The 20,577-nt window shown below is 29.5% G+C and overlaps 1 protein-coding gene across 2 annotated transcripts in view; it reads left to right on the top strand.

Moving 5' to 3' along the window:
• The window catches only part of LOC142332421 (torso-like protein), a 236,341-nt gene that overhangs the window by 39,560 nt on the left and 176,204 nt on the right, over positions 1-20,577 (top strand). Inside the window, exon 1 of one of the 2 annotated variants that reach the window (XM_075378865.1) lies at positions 17,044-17,183. The exons of the other annotated variant lie outside the window; for it this stretch is intronic. The gene's annotated coding sequence lies outside the window, so the exon portion shown is untranslated. Of the gene's footprint in view, positions 1-17,043; positions 17,184-20,577 lie in introns of those variants that run through there. 2 annotated transcript variants of the gene reach the window in all.

Raw genomic sequence — 20,577 nt, 5'->3', positions numbered from 1 at the left:
ATATTATCTTTATTGTTTGTATTATATAAAAACGAAGTTATTTATTTTTAAATAATACACGATTTCTTTGAAATGAATTCAGTTAAAGATAAAATATATTTTAAAAATAGTTCAGAAATAAGTAATAATTAAAATAACTATAAAAAAAAAAATTGTAGTTATGTATTTCATCATAATATTCCATTATGCATCATGAAACAAAAAAAAAATATTTTTTTTTGTTTTGAAAGAGCGGGGATTAACAGATATCGGTAATTAGCTCGATGGAAATCGGTAGCGTATAAAAAGTGCCATGTCTGATCAAGCTTCGAACCGGGAACCTCGAAAAAAAAATAAAAAAAAAACTTGAAAGAAAGATTTTTTTGTTGAGTTATATTTTTTTATTATTAAGTATTAAATTTTTTTCATTTTTCGGTAAATAATAAGTAAAGAAAAAAAACCTTAAGGAATTAAGAAATATACAAATAAATTGTAAACGTAGATTATCGTATCCCAGCAATGCCGTAACGAAATCAAAAAAATCTAATGTAGACATCACTGGACTTCCTTGTACGCCTATTAAATTACATATACACATTTTTTTTTTTTTTTTAAATGAATAGTACGTGAAATTTTATTTCTTTAATACCTTCTGATATTTTTCATAGTTTTATTTTTATTGTTATTATTGAATTATTTATCGTAAATTTTTTTTTACAATCGGAGGGTGTTTTTTCCTTTTTCCCCCACCACCCCGGAACCGGGTCCACAACTAAATATAAACTCGGGTTCGAGGGGTACCATAGCCTCTAACTACCTTGTCGGGAACAAAATTCTCGCCAGATAGCCGGGACTCGGTCTTTTAGGTGCCATGCCTGTAATGAGGGGACCCCCAAAGGATCCCTCCACCGAGACTCAGTCTTTATGCCTTGCCTCTAAACAATCAGAGGTTAATAATTATTAATAAATCAATATATTTAAATTAAAAGAAAAGAGATGATATCTGATTTGAACCGATGTGCCTTCCTCTTTTTTTTTTTGTTGTTTTTATTTTCTTCAGTTATTTGACTGATTTGATGCAGCTCTCCAAGATTCCCTAAATGGTACTAGTCGTTTCATTTCGGTATACCTCCTACATCCTACATCCTTAACAATTTGTTTTTCCTTTTTTTTTGGATCTTCCTCTTGTAAGAACCAAATATTTCATTAATTAAAATTTAATTTGGCTATAACTTTGGAACCAGTGAAAATAATTACCACTTATGATATCGTTGAAAAGCCTTTAAGGAGGACTTATAACTGCAGTTAACAAAAAGTCCAAAATCCATTTTTTATTTTATTTTGGACTTTTTTTTGGATACTTTTAGACAAGTAGATTACAATCAAAAGAGGAAGTGCACAACTAGATTTAGTCCTAAATCCAAAATTTCAACATCCTACGGCTAATCGTTTTTGAGTTATGTGAGATACATACGTACGTTACGACGTCTCGCCGAAAATAGTCAAAATGGATATTTACGTTGAAATCTGAAAATCAAATTCCTTCGTACGAGGAAGTAAAAAAAGTCATAAAAACAGAATAATACATATTGTAATGAACTTTTAACCAAGGTCATGCCGATATATCTGTTTTAAAAGGCTTAAAATTCCAACTTGCAACTTATGTTATTTGTACATATTAATAATTATACGACAAATTAGAGAATTTATTAAAAACAAAAATCGATTCGTATTAAAACATTGTGAAATATTTCTTTAAAACTACGATTTAACGATTCCTAGAGATTATTACTCGGTTGGACCGCTCGAGGAGGCGTTGAGAGGTCAATGATTTCAATGAAAATTTATAAGAGGTGGTATAATTTGCATGTAATCTGAAACACGATCCACCACTTTCTACAATACAGGATTTTTATCTATTGTATGGCAGAAATGTCTTTTAAAAAATGAGGTGATTTCAGGAAATATGAAGTTGTTATTTCTTTACCTTTATCTGTTTTTTTTTTTTTTTGTATTTATATGTACTGAATAAGAAATATATTACGAAGATGTATTTTGTTATTATAATTAAGAGATGTGTCGATGTAATATCATCTCATATTCATGTAATCAAATTTCCTATGTTTAGAGTAATTATGTTTACTTCACTGATCCTTGTTTTGGTTGTTTGCTTATTACACACTCTGTTAATTCTACTTCGGTATATGTCATCTGATACGAACGTATTAACATAAATAGTATTGAACATGTACTACGATTAAATCTAATTCAAATATTAACCATCGGTTCTCTATTGTTTGCTAAGTGCATGTTTCTGTGGTCATATTTTGTGTATATTGTACTTGCATAGTATGTTTACTGAAATGCGCTGGTGCAGCTCAGGTTAGATAGAATAGAGTCAGTGCCCTCCTCTAACATTTCTAATTAAATTAATTGTTCTCCGAGTAGGGGAAACCGTTTGAACAGTTACTAACAATTAAATAAGGGTAAAGAACCACAAAATAAATAAATGGATTAATTTTAATTTCTTGTAAATAATTACTGTTATTATCACATTACAAAAAATCTGTTGAGGACACCACATGACTTCCTTGTACGCCTATTAATTTACATATACACTTTTTTTTTAAAGTACATAAAATTTTATTTCATTAATAACTTCTGATTTTTTTTTTTTAATATATTTTTATTATTGAATTATTATTTACTGTAAATTTTTTTTTACAATCAGAGGTCAATAATTATTAATAAATCAATATATTTAAATTTAAAAAAAAGTTAAAAAAAAAAATGAGATGAAGTTTGACTTGAAGGAATGTGCCGTCCCATTATAAGATCCAAATATTTCATTACTTAAAATTTCATTTTATAATAACTCTGGAACCAGTAGTACAGTCAATTTGTATTTTTATTTGAAAATCCTTACCTACCGATTGATGTTTTTTCCATATGTTAGGGGTGATGAGGGAAGCTTAACTCCAGATTTTTAACATCCCTCTCCCATAGATTTTTGAAAAACTCATAAAGTTTTTTAAATGCTTTTTTCTCTGAATCTATGCATTTTAAAGAAAAGTTTTTCAAACAAAAAATGTAGAGGACATTCTCCTCTACAATTAATCTCTTTGAAGTTATGCCGTATAATTTGAAATTGAAATAATAGGTGACGCTGAAGTTGTAAAAAACGTGTTTTTCGGGTTTTTCACCGGAAAAAATTGTTTTTCGTCTGTATTGCATTCGGAAAAGTTGTTAATCTCAAAAAAAAACAGAAAACTTTTATTTATACAATTTTATTGTACGGCTTACCGTTTTGGAGCTGTAGCTTGTGAAAGTGAGAAAATGTTGTGAATTGGGCACGTGTTCGAAACCGGTCTACTCGTTTACAACGTTTTTTACAAATTCAGCGCCACCTAGTATTTCAATTTCAAATTATACGGCATAACTTTAAAGGCATTAATTGTAGAGAAGAATTTTCTCTACATTTTTTGTTTGAAAAACTTTTCCCTAAAATGCATAGATTCAGAGAAAAACGCATTTCAAAACCTTTTTGAGTTTTTCAAGTTTTTCAAAAATCTATGGGAGTGGGATGTTAAAAATCTGGAGTTAAGCTTCCCTCATCACCCCTAACGCATGGAAAAAAGATCAATCGGTAGGTAAGGATTTTCAAATACAGCCTATTTTGATGACAAATTGCCTGTACTAAATGAAAATAAGTACCACTTATGATATATCGTCTCTTTGACGGCTTATTACTGCAGTTAAAAAAAAACTCCAAAATCCAATTTTTTTTTAGATTTTGGGTTTTTTCGGACACTTTTGGTTCAGCCGATTGCAATCAAAAAGGGAAGTACACAACTAGATGTTACAGCAGTCCTAAATCCAAAATTTCATCAACCTACGGTTAGTAGTTTTTGAGTTATACAAGATACATACGTACGTATAGACGTCACGCCGAAACTAGTCAAAATGGATTTAGGGATGGTCAAAATGGATATTTCCGTTGAAATCTGAAAACCGAAATTTTTCATGATCATAATACTTGCTTTACTTCGTACAAGGAAGTATTAAGTCTTAGCATGTTTGCAGATTATTTTTACTTTCCTGTAATTAATAGCTCTCTGGAGTAGCGATTCCAACTTTTTTAGTTTCACGACAATAAAAAATTTAAAAAAATATATATAATAAATATTTCGCCACCACCCAACCCAAATCTAAGGAAACTTACTTAAAAGTTTAAAAGGAAATAGACTGAACATTTTAAAATTTAAAAGGTAATTAAAATTTCCTAATATTTCGATTAATTAAAGGTTAAAATATTTATTAATTTAAATAACGTTATTATTTTTTCTTCTTATTTTATTATTGCTCGTCATAGTTTTTAAAGCGTAAACAAATAGATGCGCAGTAATGATAGATAGCACTACGACCCACCGGCTTGGTCTAGTGGTTAACGCGTCTTACCAAATCAGCTGATTTAGAAGTCGAGAGTTACAGTGTTCAAGTCCTAGTAAAGGCAGTTACTTTTATACGGATTTGAATACTGGATCGTGGATACCGGTGTTCCTTTGGTGATTTTATTATTTTATTTTTCCTTGTTTAATCTCCGGGACCATCATAAGGTGTTGCTTCAGAGGATGAGGATAGATGTATGATTTGTAGCGTGTGTGTGAAAAATGCCATGCCTGACCGGGATTCGAACCCAGGACCTCCGGATGAGAAGCCGAGACGCTACCACTCGCGCCAAGGAGGCCGGCGTTCTTTGGTGGTTAGGTTTCAATTAACCACACATGTCAGGAATAGTCGAATTGAGACTGTATAAGACTATACTTTATAAATAAAGTATTTATACTCATACATATCATCCTCTGAAGTAATACTTGAACGGTAATTCCCGGAGGCTAAATAGAAAATAGAAAAAAGAAAAAAAGTAGTGATGGCACTGCTAATAGCTACTGGAGGGTATAATACAATACAAAAAGATGTCATAGATAATAAGAAGCCGCTCGCTTTGTTCTACTCGTGTTTTTTGCGTTCTTTGTTTTCACGTTTTATAAACTGTAGGGAAATAACATAAGTTTGCCAACATGCTCATGTATGTACGTCCTTGAGTGTAACGTTTGTTTGTTTATAAAATCTTTGTTCCTTCCGGCCTCTTCTGCAATCCATCCCCGACCTACGCGTCAATTGAATTTTTAACTTTGATTGCAATACTTATTCTTTTTTTAGCGTTTACATTATTGGTTAATGAAAAATGTTTTTTATTCTTTTATCGATTTGATTTTATATCATTGCAGTTTTATAAAATAATATATTTATAAATTATTATACAAATAATAATTATCATTATATGAAAAGTTTAATGATTTTAAAGTGAAAAATAATATAGTTTATAATTTTATTCAGATTAATTATTATTCATCGGAATGAAATAACGTTTCCTTGATTGATTGTTTAGAGAAATAATAACTAAATAACAAAGTTAATTTTGTTTTATATTTCTTTCCTTTTTTTTGTTGTTTATTTAATGATATCATTTATCATGATTTCCTTACATTAATGACCGCAATAAGCAATTAATCATTTCCTTCTACAAAATTATTACGAATAATATATTTTATTCAACATTTCTTTTATTTATGCCAAGATTATTATTATTAATCCGCTTTAATTATAATACTGAAATAAATAATTTGATTCTATTTATAGTACATAAAACTGGTCTTTTAATTATTTACAATAAACCGATTTATTTAACAATTACTCTATCGTCCGTCTATCTTCATGTTTCTTCCGGAAGGTTCTGCATTCGAATCCCGGTCAAGCTTATAATTTTTCACGTAATAAAAATATTTTATATAAAATTCCCATCCATAATCCTTTATGGTTAATTCTAGTTATTTTTATGTAAAGTTAAATAAAATTAAAATTTTATTCTAATTTAAAAAAAATAATAATTTTTGTTGACTATGATGTTAAATTTTTTTGAAATTTTAATTAAGCTTAAAATTTTATTACTTCTTAATAACAGTTGCGTTTTTACATTTCATCTGGAAGTTTCTGGGTTCGAATTCCAGTTAGACTTGGGATTTCTTTCACATATTACAAAATTAATTTCTTATCTTTCGAAAAATAAAAAAAATTGATGTGGGTTACCACATGACTTCCTCGTACACCTATTAAATTACATACACACTTTTTTTTATTTAATGAAAAGTACATAAAATTTTATTTCATTAATAACTTATGATATTTTTCCATATTTTTTTTTTTTTTGTTATTGTTATAATTTAATTATTATTTATCGAAATTTTTTTTTATAATCAGAGGTTAATAATAATTAATAAATCAATTATTTAAATTTAAAAAAAAAATTAAAAAAAGGAGATGAAGTCGGATTTGAACCGATGTTCCTTCCTCTTGTAAGATCGAAATATTTGATTGATTAAAATTTTATTTGGCTATAACTCTGGAACCAATGAAAATAAGTACCCCACTTATGATATATCGTTGAAAAGCTCTCAATAACGGGTTATTACTGCAGTTAAGAAAAATACAAAATACAATTTTTTTTGGATTTTGGGCTTTTTTGTACACTTTTGGTTCAGTCAAAAAGGAAGGTGCCCAACTAGATATTACAAGTGTCCTAAATCCAAAATTTCAACATTCTACGGCAAATCGTTTTTCAGTTATGCGAGATATATTCGTACATACATACGTACAGACTACGGCAAATCGTTTTTGAGTTATGCGAGATATATTCGTACATACATACGTACAGATGTCATGCCTAAACTAGTCAAATTGGATATTTTAGTTGAGATCTGATAATCGAAATTTTCGCGATCGCAATACTTCCTTTACTTCGTACAAGGAAGTAAAAAGAAAAAAAATAACAGTAATTTAGCATAGAAGTTGTTACCGTGCTATAACGAAATAAATATATAATTTTAAACTGTTTTCCACCCTTTTATATATATGAGTTAAATTTATTATTATTGTTACACTAGTCATCAAAAATAAAATCTTTCTTGAATCTTGAATCATATATGGTGGTTTTACCTAATTTTGGGGCGCTGAATTTAAAACTGTTATCAGAATTTGTATAATACGTTACGTTTTTCAAATATGTACGATTTATTTACCAATAAATGTATAATCACTGTAAAATAAGTATTTAAAAAAAATGTAATATTTATGTGTGTACTCATATAAAATTTGTTGAAATCAATTACATTTTTATTTATTCAAATACAGATAAATTTAAAACATTAATACAGTTTTATAATAACAATTTCTAAAAATTTAAATCATAGGAAATACCGTTAAAGTAATAGTTTTTTAAAGTTTAATTAATCATCGAAATTGTCTTACCCTTAATTTTTAAAATATGTTTAAAAAACTTTTTTTATTTGATCAGTTTTTCTAAAACCAGTTTTTTCTAAAAACCAAAAATATACACCCGTAATTCCAGAATTACGGGTGAATATTTTTAATGAAATTCAGGGATTTCATCTTCCTTGGTATCGATGGTCCACGGTCAGAGTATCCGAATGGAAACTCTCTCCTTTTTTATCGCTGACAGAGACAAAAGTTTCAGGAAAAAATCTAGGTGGGAGTATAGAAAATGAATTTTTAATGACATCGTAAAAGGACTATGAATTTTTGATAGTAAAATATTTTTTTTTTTTTGTATTCAGTCATTTGATTGGTTTGATGCAGCTCTCCAAGATTCCCTATCTAGTGCTAGTCGTTTCATTTCAGTATACCCTATACATCCTACATCCCTAACAATTTGTTTTACATATTCCAATCATGGCCTGCCTACACAATTTTTTCCTTCTACCTGTCCTTCCAATATTAAAGCGACTATTCCAGGATGCCTTAGTATGTGGCCTATAAGTCTGTCTCTTCTTTTAACTATATTTTTCTAAATTATTCTTTCTTCATCTATTTGCCGCAATACCTCTTCATTTGTCACTTTATCCACCCATCTGATTTTTTAACATTCTCCTATAGCACCACATTTCAAAAGCTTCTAATCTTTTCTTCTCAGATACTCCGATTGTCCAAGTTTCACTTCCATATAAAGCGACACTCCAAACATACACTTTCAAAAATCTTTTCCTGGTATTTAAATTAATTTTTGATGTAAACAAATTATATTTCTTACTGAAGGCTCGTTTCGCTTGTGCTATTCGGCGTTTTATATCGCTCCTGCTTCGTCCATCTTTAGTAATTCTACTTCCCAAATAACAAAATTCTTCTACCTCCATAATCTTTTCTCCTCCTATTTTCACATTCAGTGGTCCATCTTTGTTATTTCTACTACATTTCATTACTTTTGTTTTCTTCTTGTTTATTTTCATGCGATAGTTCTTGCGTAGTACTTCATCCATGCCGTTCATTGTTTCTTCTAAATCCTTTTTACTCTCGGCTAGAATTACTATATCGTCAGAAAATCGTAGCATCTTTATCTTTTCACCTTGTACTGTTACTTCGGATCTAAATTGTTCTTTAACATCATTAACTGCTAGTTCCATGTAAAGATTAAAAAGTAACGGAGATAGGGAACATCCTTGTCGGACTCCCTTTCTTATACGGATTCTTTCGTATGTTCTTCAATTGTTACTGTTGCTGTTTGATTCCTTTACATGTTAGCAATTGTTCTTCTATCTCTGTATTTGAACCCTAATTTTTTTAAAATGCTGAACATTTTATTCCAGTCTGCGTTATCGAATGCCTTTTCTAGGTCTATAAACGCCAAGTATGTTGGTTTGTTTTTCTTTAATCTTCCTTCTACTATTAATCTGAGGCCTAAAATTGCTTCCCTTGTCCCTATACCTTTCCTGAAACCAAATTGGTCTTCTCCTAACACTTCTTCCACTCTTCTCTCAATTCTTCTGTATAGAATTCTAGATAAGATTTTTGATGCATGACTACTTAAACTAATTGTTCTGTATTCTTCACATTTATCTGCCCCTGCTTTCTTTGGTATCATTACTATAACACTTTTTTTGAAGTCTGACGGAAATTCCCCTTTTTCATAAATATTACACACCAGTTTGTATAATCTATCAATCGCTTCCTCACCTGCACTGCGCAGTAATTCTACAGGTATTCCGTCTATTCCAGGAGCCTTTCTGCCATTTAAATCTTTTAATGCTCTCTTAAATTCAGATCTCAGTATTGTTTCTCCCATTTCATCCTTCTCAACCCTCTTCTTCCTCTATTACACCATTTTCTAATTCATTTCCTCCGTATAACTCTTCAATACATTCCACCCATCTATCGACTTTACCTTTCGTATTATATATTGGTGTACCATCTTTGTTTAATACATTATTAGATTTTAATTTATGTACCCCAAAATTTTCCTTAACTTTCCTGTATGCTCCGTCTATGTTACCAATGTTCATTTCTCTTTCCACTTCTGAACACTTTTCTTTAATCCACTCTTCTTTCGCCAGTTTGCACTTCCTGTTTATAGCATTTCTTAATTGCCGGTAGTTCCTTTTACTTTCTTCATCACTAGCATTCTTATATTTTCTACGTTCATCCATCAGCTGCAATATATCGTCTGAAACGCAAGGTTTTCTACCAGTTCTCTTTATTCCGCCTAAGTTTGCTTCTGCTGATTTAAGAATTTCCTTTTTAACATTCTCCCATTTTTCTTCTACATTTTCTACCTTATCTTTTTTATTCAGACCTCTTGCGATGTCCTCCTCAAAAATCTTCTTTACCTCCTCTTCCTCAAGCTTCTCTAAATTCCACCGATTCATCTGACACCTTTTCTTCAGGTTTTTAAACCCCAATCTACATTTCATTATCACCAAATTATGGTCGCTATCAATGTCTGCTCCAGGGTAAGTTTTGCAGTCAACGAGTTGATTTCTAAATCTTTGCTTAACCATGATATAATCTATCTGATACCTTGCAGTATCGCCTGGCTTTTTCCAAGTGTATATTCTTCTATTATGATTTTTAAATTGGGTGTTGGCAATTACTAAATTATACTTCGTGCAAAAGTCTATAAGTCGGTCCCCTCTTTCATTCCTTTTTCCCAGCCCGTATTCCCCCACTATATTTCCTTCCTTGCCTTTTCCAATGCTTGCATTCCAATCTCCAACTATTATTAAATTTTCATCTCATTTTACGTGTTTAATTGCTTCGTCAATCTCTTTGTATACACACTCTACCTCATCATCATCATGGGCGCTTGTAGGCATATAGACGTTAACATTCGTTGTCGGTTTAGGTTTTGATTTTATCCTTATTACAATGATTCTATCGCTATGCGTTTTGAAATACTCTACTCTCTTCCCTATCTTCTTGTTCATTATGAAACCTACTCCTGCCTGCCCATTATTTGAAGCTCAGTTAATTACTCTAAAATCACCTCACCAAAAGTCGCCTTCCTCTTCCCACCGAACCTCACTAATTCCTACTATATCCACATTTATCCTATCCATTTCCCTTTTTAAGTTTTCTAGCCTACCAACCTTTTTTAAGCTTCTAACATTCCACGCTCCGAATCGTAGAATGTTATTTTTTAATTTTCTGCTGCTCAAAATATATTGAAAGAGTTATAATTTCGTGTTCTAAACGTAGTGACTTTGTTTTTTCGGCTAAAAAATTCTACTGTAACAGTCTCGACCCCAGAAGTTCAGCTTTCTGATTCGATAACTTTAAATCGCGAAATAAATCGTTAAGTTCATATTTTTGAATTAAATGAGGAGATTTCTCATCAGATATAGGAGGAAATTCATTTACATCATCCGTTTCATTTTCAGATCGTTCTTCTAGCAACGACGTCCGACGTCGGATTAGACTGTGGTACACGTACAGGTAATTCCTTTCCCTTCGGTACCGGCTTTATAGCTGAGGATACATCTGCATAACTTCCTATTTTTCAATGAAAATCCAAATATATTTGACATACAAAAGTAGCAGTCGGTGAAACGGTTCTTAGGTTCTAGCCAAATCATCGGTACAGCAAACGATACGGCTCGTCGTTTCTCCTTGAACCATTCGGTTAGAGTTATTGAGCACGATATGCTGATAACATGAGGCGCCCAGATTTTACCTTGATCCCCGAGTGCCCAATAAAAATAAAACCTATAATCGGCTTTTATCAATTCAGAAATAGTCTTTCTTTGACATTTAGATGTAAATTTACCACAGACATAACAAAAATTATCTGAATCATTTGAATATCCATGAACTTTTGCAGAAGCTACGTTGTAACGAAAAAAATCACTTTTGTATTGTAAAGAATTGATGAAAATATAGCAAAACACTAATAATTCTTTCAAACACAACACACAGTACAGACAATTGAAGCTAGACGTAATAAGATTTTAAGCTGTGTAATAGCCAACGTCTGTATGATGTCATCGTACAGACGTGATTATACTGTACACTTCTCATGATAAAGTGTATAGACATATACATTTTTTTTTGTTTATTAAGCATTTATGCATATGGTTTAAAAGTAAAATTACATTAAACTATTGTTAATTGTAACTAGTAGCTGATCAAATGAGTTTATTATAAAACATTTTTTACTAATTTACGATTTACGTAAAACCTTTACGTGGTAACATAATTTCAATAGCATTTTTGAAATCAGCACCCAAATTACAGTGGGAAAAGTTGTGTAACATGTTAGATACAAATTTTGTGTTGACTAGTAAATCAATTGATTTTTTTTACTGTTATATTTAAAATTATTTTTACGATTAATTAAATGCGTTAATAAATATAAAAGTTATATTCTGTTTGTTTTATTGGTTTGAATTATTGTTTTATTATTTCTATTTAATTGATAAAAATTAATTATTTAATATATTTATTTAGAGTTTATTGTTTATTTAATTAATATTGTCATTTATATAGTTTAGATATTAAAAACCATATTATATTAGATTATTAATTTTCTTTTTTTGCTTGATGTTTATTAATACACCACGGAATTAAGTCACAATTATTTTGAAAATTGTACGTGGTAATATGAAAATGTATATTTGTAGTATTTTAAAAATGCCATGCCTCATCGGGATTCAAACCGGGGACTCCTAGATTTCTTAATAGTATCGATGTATTGACTTAATTAATTAAAATTATTTGTTGTTGCTAGTTTTCGTTATAATATTTCCATCTCTTATCATTAAAAAAAATCTAACAACGCAGTTTTATACGACGACTTTTCCGTCACATGGAATTGCTAAAGCCGCAATCCGGGAAAGTCCTTCAACTGTGGGTTGTGTCTCTAATGCGCGGATCTCACACACACACACACACACACACACACACACACACACACACACACACACACACACACACAGAGAGAGAGAGAGAGAGAGAGAGAGAGAGAGAGAGAGAGAGAGAGAGAGAGAGAGAGAGAGAGAGAGAGAGAGAGAGAGAGAGAGTGAGAGAGAGAGAGAGAGTGAGAGAGAGAGATTGAAAGAGAGAGAGTGTGTGAGAGAGAGAGAGAGAGAGCGAGTGAGAGAGAGAGATTGAAAGAGAGAGAGAGAGATTGAAAGAGAGAGAGAGAGAGAGTGAGAGAGAGAGAAGAGAGAGAGAGAGTGAGAGAGAGAGAGAGAGAGAGAGAGAGAGAGACTCAACTTAATTTAAAATATTTATGATTTTATTTAAATACTAGTTGCGGAAGCGAGCTGTAGGCACGCCCTCCGTTGTCTCAGAATGGGATTATTAGGTGTCCAAAATTGATTACTTCTTGTGTAAAAATATTTCTTTTGAATATCGAAAATTGATATAACGAAAGTTAAATTAGAAATTTAACTGTAGAAATTGATACTAAAGAATCTGAATTTTCCGCTAGTGATCGGTACATTGCAGTGCATACTTTTTGGTTATAGTTCATTATTTTATGAAGAAAAACATACCACATCACATAAATAAAAAATATTATTAATATATATTTTGCATGTATATCGATACATATATGCGATGTATCGATATCGCATTTTAATTTTTTTGGTTCTATGTCTTTAATTTTATTATCCGAGTAAGGAGTTTTTTGCACTCCCTATCGGAATTAGTTAAATTTTATATAGTTTCCTTTTCTAATATTTTAGCTTTTATATTTTAAAAACTTCATCTGTGATATTGGTTTTGAGTTTTATTTCACTTTTTAACTTTTGTTTTAACTTAAGTTTTAAATTTTTTATTATATAATTTGTATTAGTTTTAAGCCTTGTTTAGTTTTATTATTTTAATGTTGTTTTACCTTTTTATTAAACAAAAATTTCGGGCGATGATAACGCATAGGCGTTTTTCGCCTCCCCCCCAACAAAAAAAAAATATATCGATATGTAATAATATAACAAGTATACACCTAGCCACCACGACACATATACTAACGAATCGCGATCTTCCGCTAGTGATCGGTAGATTCCGGTGCTAAGCTAAGAACACACACACTAACACACACAATTGCCCTTTAGTAGGGCATAATCTTTTCGTTTATTTAATTCAATGATTCTAACTAAAGCGCGCGCGCATACAGTATTTAATTCGCGAGGATGTGACGATATTAGCGGCGATTGTCGGCTCTAACGAAACTAATGTATTTTCACAACTTACATAGAACAAATTTTGTTTTACGGTAGGCAGACCGGTGCAGCCGCAAGGCTTAACGCGGTAGATATCAAGTAGACTGGGCGACCGAATTCGAGACTCTATACCGAGTTACGTTTTTACACTTTAAATATTATTAATTTATTTAATGCTAGCGCTCACTTGTGACGTCACAATATGGTTTAGAGCGATTTTTGGGGTGGAGAAGCGATTTTCCAAAAAATAATTTTTGAAAATATTGTTATTTTTTAATCGTTAACAATTTTAACTAAGAAAATTATGACCTTAATTAGGTGAAATCTTGAGATACTGAGGGTGACCTTGATCTACAGCCTCATTGACCTTTTAAGTTGAAAATTTAATGCCATCAATACTCATATATAGAAGTAATCTGACCAAGTTTAGTCAAAAGTGTAGTTCTGACGATATAAGGTAATTTAGAGGTCGAAATCGAACACATACACGTATATACGAACATTAACATCCGGAAAATTTCCATCTGGTTTTTTGGGTTCGTTAAGGGTGAAAACGTGAAGATCCGGTGAAAACCTCATATGCTCAAATTCGACCGATTACAATACTTTCCCTTCAAGAACTGTAGCTCCATCTAGACGGAAAAGTAAAAAAAAAAAAAAAATGTTTATTGTATGCTACCATAATATAATAATAAAATGTATTATTAAATTATTATTATTTTTTAAAATATATATATATAGTTTTATTATTACTATTTTTAACCGTACCAAAGATAATTTAAGAAAAGAATTCTCTTTAATATACAGCGAGGTGTGGAATAAATTAATTAAGAATCTAACAAGTAATACATTATTTATTTTGTTTTCTTTTTGAATTTAAAGAAGACTTACGACTTTGAAAATGTCAAAGTAAGTTTTCTTTTCTTTCTCTCTTTCTTTTACTTACACTCTGATCTCTTCGTTTTTAAAGAAGAAGGAAAGAATTTAAATTATTCTCTTTTTCATTGATTAAAGTAAAGAAAAAACATATTTATCTTCTTCACAGTTGTTTTTACAGCTGCTATGTAATTTATCGGTTCATGTTTTTTTAATGAATAGTACTTATATTCGTATAGTTGAAATATGTTTTTTCTTCTTTAAACATTTCCATTTAGCTGCTGTACTTTCGCATTTTATATTAAATTTATAATTTACCCATTATAATAAACGAATTAATTACTGATTTTATAGTATAATTTCAAGGATAAAGATAGAACTATTATCGTAGTTGGTTTTTATCATGTTTATCTAATATTAATTTTACGATGTATAAAGATAAGAAAAAGTAAAAAGGAAATTATACCTGATTGTTTGTTATTTTTTTTAAATATACCCACAAATATTATTTTATTTAACGATAAAATGATTTTAAAGAGAACAATTAGTATAACAAACACTATACTGTTTAAGTTAGTTAAGTTATAACACACAGGCACACAGTAACCCATTCATCTAGCCAGAACCTGGACCCTCGGGGCTCAGGTCAGCCCAGGCGAATCCCATAGCCAATTGAGGGGATCCTCCCAGGGCCAGTAGATCTACCATATGGCTGCACAGCTTGCCATTCTCTATTTGCCAGGAGGACCAGCGCCCTGGACACCCGCAGCTTTTGCTTCGGTCGTCACTCCCATCTATCCAGGAGGATCCTCCTCCTAGACTCCCGCACTGTACATTTATATACATCTCCGAATAACAGTTATCTGTTAGATCGAAAATGCAAAAGTTAACCTTCGACCTATTAACAAACACCCCGTTTGAATTTTTAAAATCGGACGATCGTTTGCAGAGATATTATAAGAACACCCCCATTCCATCTTCCAAAACAGCTTTCCAGGGACACCCCGTTTGTTACCGGCTGATAGTGATGATCGGTCTGGACTCCACGAGGTGCTCGCATACCTCACCACTATAACCTCACACGTAGTCTCCACGGGAAGCCCGTTATTGTTAAACAGAAATTTTTTAATATTGTTTTAGTTAATGTAAATGTAATTATATTATTTTTTATTCATTCGATTGATTCAAATCGTTCAGTTCAAACGCAGCTCACACATTTATACAGACTTCACTGTTATTAAAGTTTGTGCTTCAACCGGCAAAACCTCACTACTACATATTAGAGAATTTTCGAAATTAAATATATCTAAACGCCTTCTCAGGTATGTCAAGAAACATGGGTAAAACTTTTGTTGTGATTGATGAATAGTTTTTTGTTAATCCCGAACAAACAAAAACCCTCTTCCTCTTTATATATATATATATATATATATATATATATATATATATATATATATATATATATTTATTTTCTTTATATATAAAATAAAAAATGAAACGTTTTACATTGCAATTTTTAAATTTATTTTCATTACGTAGTTTGAGCAGGCGGAATTGCTTTGTTAAGCTTTGTATTTAATTCTAAGAATTACAATTAAAAGGCTCTTTTATACTTACAGGTTTAGAAAATTCTGTCAAAAACAAAATAAATAATAATAATAATAATAATAAGAAGAAGAAAACAAAATGAACATTTAAATGGTTTTATTATTAATTCAGGAGAGATGGCAATTAACAAAAGAAAGTCGTCGAACAAATGTCAATAAATACTGACAATATAAAAGATATATATAAAATAAAATGAATAACTATAATCTGTTTTTAAAAGAATAAAATCAAATAATTTATCAAATAAAAAAATGCTGACAACACAGTTGTTTCTGATGCACACCTTAACACACACATTTTAAAATATTTATTATTTTATTTAAATATAATATTTTTTTTAGTTTATTTAATCCAATGATTCTAAATAAAGCGCGTGCGCATACCGTATTCAATTCGCGCGGACGTAGCGATACTAGCGCCGACGGTCGGCACTAACTAACTTCATGTAATTTCACAATTATCATAAATTGGCTTATACGGTCGACACACCGGAAAACTTTTAGCTTTCTACTTTAACTCCCCTATTGGAATTTATATAGTTCTTTATCCAATAGTTTTATTTATCTTTTTTCGTTTTATTTTATAAACAAATTTATCTATTTATGTAAAGTTTCGAGTGTAATGATTATTTATTATTATTTTCGTCATTCTTTATCTAAATCCCGTTTTTTTATTCTCTCTTTTTATTTATAGCTAATTTTTTTTTGTCTATTGACATAATAAACTACTGTTTAACAATCGAAATGAGCATGTAGTTTTAGAATTTTTATATCTTTATGTCTTTTAGTGTTTACGGATTTTTGCATTAGGAACATATAATATTAGTCTCTCTCTCTCTCTCTCTCTCTCTCTCTGTATTTAATAATACAATATATATATATATGTAATTATTAATTTAATATATAATTTTCCTTAATCGATTACTTTTATCAGAATTATATTTTTGAGGTAGATAAAATGTATAAAGTGTTATAGCTTATATTGCTATTAAAACTGATTTACAGTTCGAATAATATAGTTCAGTTATTTTCGTTTAAAAAAAAACTTTAATATTTATTAATATTAAACTAAAATTTGATTGATTATATACGAATGTGTACGAACTATTTGCACTTTTTTTATTTTAATTGATCGAACGAACATCCCGTTGTAAGTTTTTAATTGTTATTTTTTTATATTTAGTATCTACTCGTAGATTATTTATTATTTAATACTTAGTTTTACGGAATAAAAGTACGATTTTTCCATCCTCATACATATATATATATATGTATGTTCAATTCGTACATGTATGAATGTTGTATATATATATATATATATATATAGTATATTTATATTAAAGATTAACAAGCATACCATACCATTACAAAATAATTTACATTTGATAAAAAACTTATTAAAAAAAGAAAGAAATAATTTGATTTTTCCTTCTTTCCGGTTTATTCTGTATTAGTTCGTAAAGTCGGTACCATTACTATGTAAAATATAGAAGACTGGCTATTTAATGAACATCATTACTCTTAGAGAAATCATATTTAACTAGTTCATCTTCTACTGTAGGTAGTTTACATTACCGGTCATATGATAAAATAAAACAAGTAGTATAAAGCAATATTACAGTTTTTAGTTGGTGCAGGTATATAAAAATTAAAAAATCTGATGTGGATCTTACATAACTTCCTTGTACGCCTATTAAATTACATATACGCATTTTAAAAGTACATAAAATTTTATTTCATTAATAACTTCTGATATTTTTTCATATTATTTGTATTAATCATGGCCCGTTAATATTAATATATAAATTATTTATATAATAGTTTCCAATTTTCAACAATCTTTTATAGTAATATTCGAGCGCTTTCGGATTATTGAGCCATCCTCAGGAACAATGATGTGTTATCCATTATAATCATTTACTTCACATATCATTAATTGTGCTAAATTAAATATTATAAAAATATAAGAATTGATCAATTGATCGTCAAAACGTAAAAATTAACGTTTCCGTCATGGAAGTTAACTTTTAGCTTTTGACGATCAGTTGTTACATTTATATATCTATAAAATTTATTTTATTAATGATATGTGAAGTAAATAATTATAATATATAACACATCATTGTTCCTGAGGAGGGATCAATAATCCGAAAACGCTCGTACATTACTGTTAAAGATTGTTGGTAAGTGGAATATAAAAATTATTTTTTCATATTTTTTTTTTTTATGTTATTATTGAATTATTATTTATTATAAAATTTTTATTACAATCAGAGGTTAATAATTATTAATAAAGCAATATATTCAAATTAAAAAAAAAATTATAAAAAGGAGATCTCCATTGCTACGTATGTATAATATATTTTCGATATTTTTCGAGATAAATATATGTAAAAACCTTCTCAATTATGTCAACAAACATGGGTAAAAATTTGGTTGAAATTGATGGAGTAGTTTTTTGTTTTTCCCGAACAAACAAAATCTCTTTTCCTCTTTAAATAATAGTATAGAAGAATAAATTGTAATTTAACTTTTTTTTTTCACAAAGTAGTGATTTTAAATTTCGCAATTTATATTTATTTTATTATTCACAAAATAATTACACTGTACTGAATTTAATTTTTATATTATGTTTTTGGACAAAAAAGAAATTATTATATTAGTGTATTTTTATTTAATAAAGAAATTATCATACTTTTATAATATATATATAATATTTATATTTCATGACTAAATATAATTAGGTTAAATAATTCTGAAATAATATTTTCGTAACTTTTTTTGAAATATTTAAATTAGAGAAGTAATAAAATAAAGGCTTTTTAGTACTTCCTACATGCACACACACACACACACACACACACACACACACACACACACACACACACACACACACACACACACACACACACACACACACACACACATATATATATATATATATATATATATAAATTATATAACTTGACTGGGAAACAGAACAATAATATTTCAATTAAATAGCTGTATAAAATATATTTATATAAAGTAAAATTATCTCATTGCTATATTTTATAATAAAATCATATATGTAATATTTTATTTAAAAATTTATCTCCAAAAGTCGTGAGTAATATCTTACGGAATAATATTGTTGGTTAGTTTGGTCGTGTTAGTTATTTTATTTTATAGAGCTTATTTAGTGTAATAGTAGGGGGTCTTGTAAAACTGACAAATCTAACTTGCTCTCTCATTGTGCATTTTACACTTAATCTGTTAATAACTTAATTTTTGTATTTTCTTTTTATACGATTCTTTTTTAAATATTTATTTGTTTCTATAATAATAAGACATATTGAAATTAACTTTCAATTTTTTTAATATAATATATTTGTTTTTTCTTGAATATGTATCCCAGTTAAAAAATCAATTAATAATATATGTAAAAAAAACACATTTTTTTATATATGTTAATTTTTAATTATTTATGTTGTATTCTGTAAACAAAGGACTTAACATCCAATTAAATGTGCTTCCTTTTTTATAATTAGAAATAACTTTTATAGTGTACGATAATACCGAGATACGAACCTAAAACTATCGGATATAATAATGCTCTACTGCCGATCTATTTGATGGATTGAAAGTTTAATAAATATTAATAAAATTAAATAAAAAATAGTTTTTTCTAATCGTTTCATAAAAATACATTATATAGATCTGACATAAAAATTGGGTAGATTGCTTTTACACAGATAAAATAAAAGCTGATAACAAATTTGTAATACTTACCTGGCATTTATTTTTTATTTTTATATAGTGTAAAAATGATACATGAAAGTAAACTAAAACGTTTTCAAAAATTCCCAGCAAAGATATTTTTAAGCTTTGATCGGCTTCCCCTACCAAATATTACTCCCAAAGATTTATTTATTTAGGGTCACGTGAATTATTACTATGTCTCGGGAGAAAAATTCGGTTGAAAATTACGGAATAAATATAAATATAGTGAAATAGCACCAGTATAACGGATCAAGGTAACGGATTTCTTCCAGTTATGATTAGACGGGAAGTGAAGCGAGTCTTGACTGCCTAAGATCCCTGATCGCGACGGGTAAACGCAAGTAACCATTTGGCGCGGTAGCACTATCAAGTAACCATATCTTTATTTTTCTTACAAGCATGAATTTAATGAAATCCCCTGGCTAGAAGGGAAGGGCAAGTGAAGGGACCACTGGCTAGCTAAAATCCCGCAACTGCGGCGGGAAATGCAAATAAATCATATAGCGCGGGCGAAGCCGCAACGGGTCTGCTAGTAGTTTATAAAAGATATTAAAAAATGACCTCCTCCAACATCAAATACAACACTTCACAAGTTTCAATTTGTTTTCAAACACTTTAACCGACTGATGTAGTGGAATGTCTCGTAAAATTTACTTCGTCAATCATGCGTGGTCTGTTGCGATGTTCTGCTGCTGCTTGTTTCACTACTTTCCATAGAAAGTAATCTGGGGAAGTCGGATCCTTTTTAAAATTGTAAGGTTTTGTATATAAATTTTATTTAA

Source organism: Lycorma delicatula, chromosome 11 (assembly GCF_047948215.1).
Source record: "Lycorma delicatula isolate Av1 chromosome 11, ASM4794821v1, whole genome shotgun sequence".
In the NCBI taxonomy this organism is placed as follows: Eukaryota; Metazoa; Arthropoda; class Insecta; order Hemiptera; family Fulgoridae; genus Lycorma; species Lycorma delicatula.
This window is presented reverse-complemented; position numbering and strand designations above follow the sequence as displayed.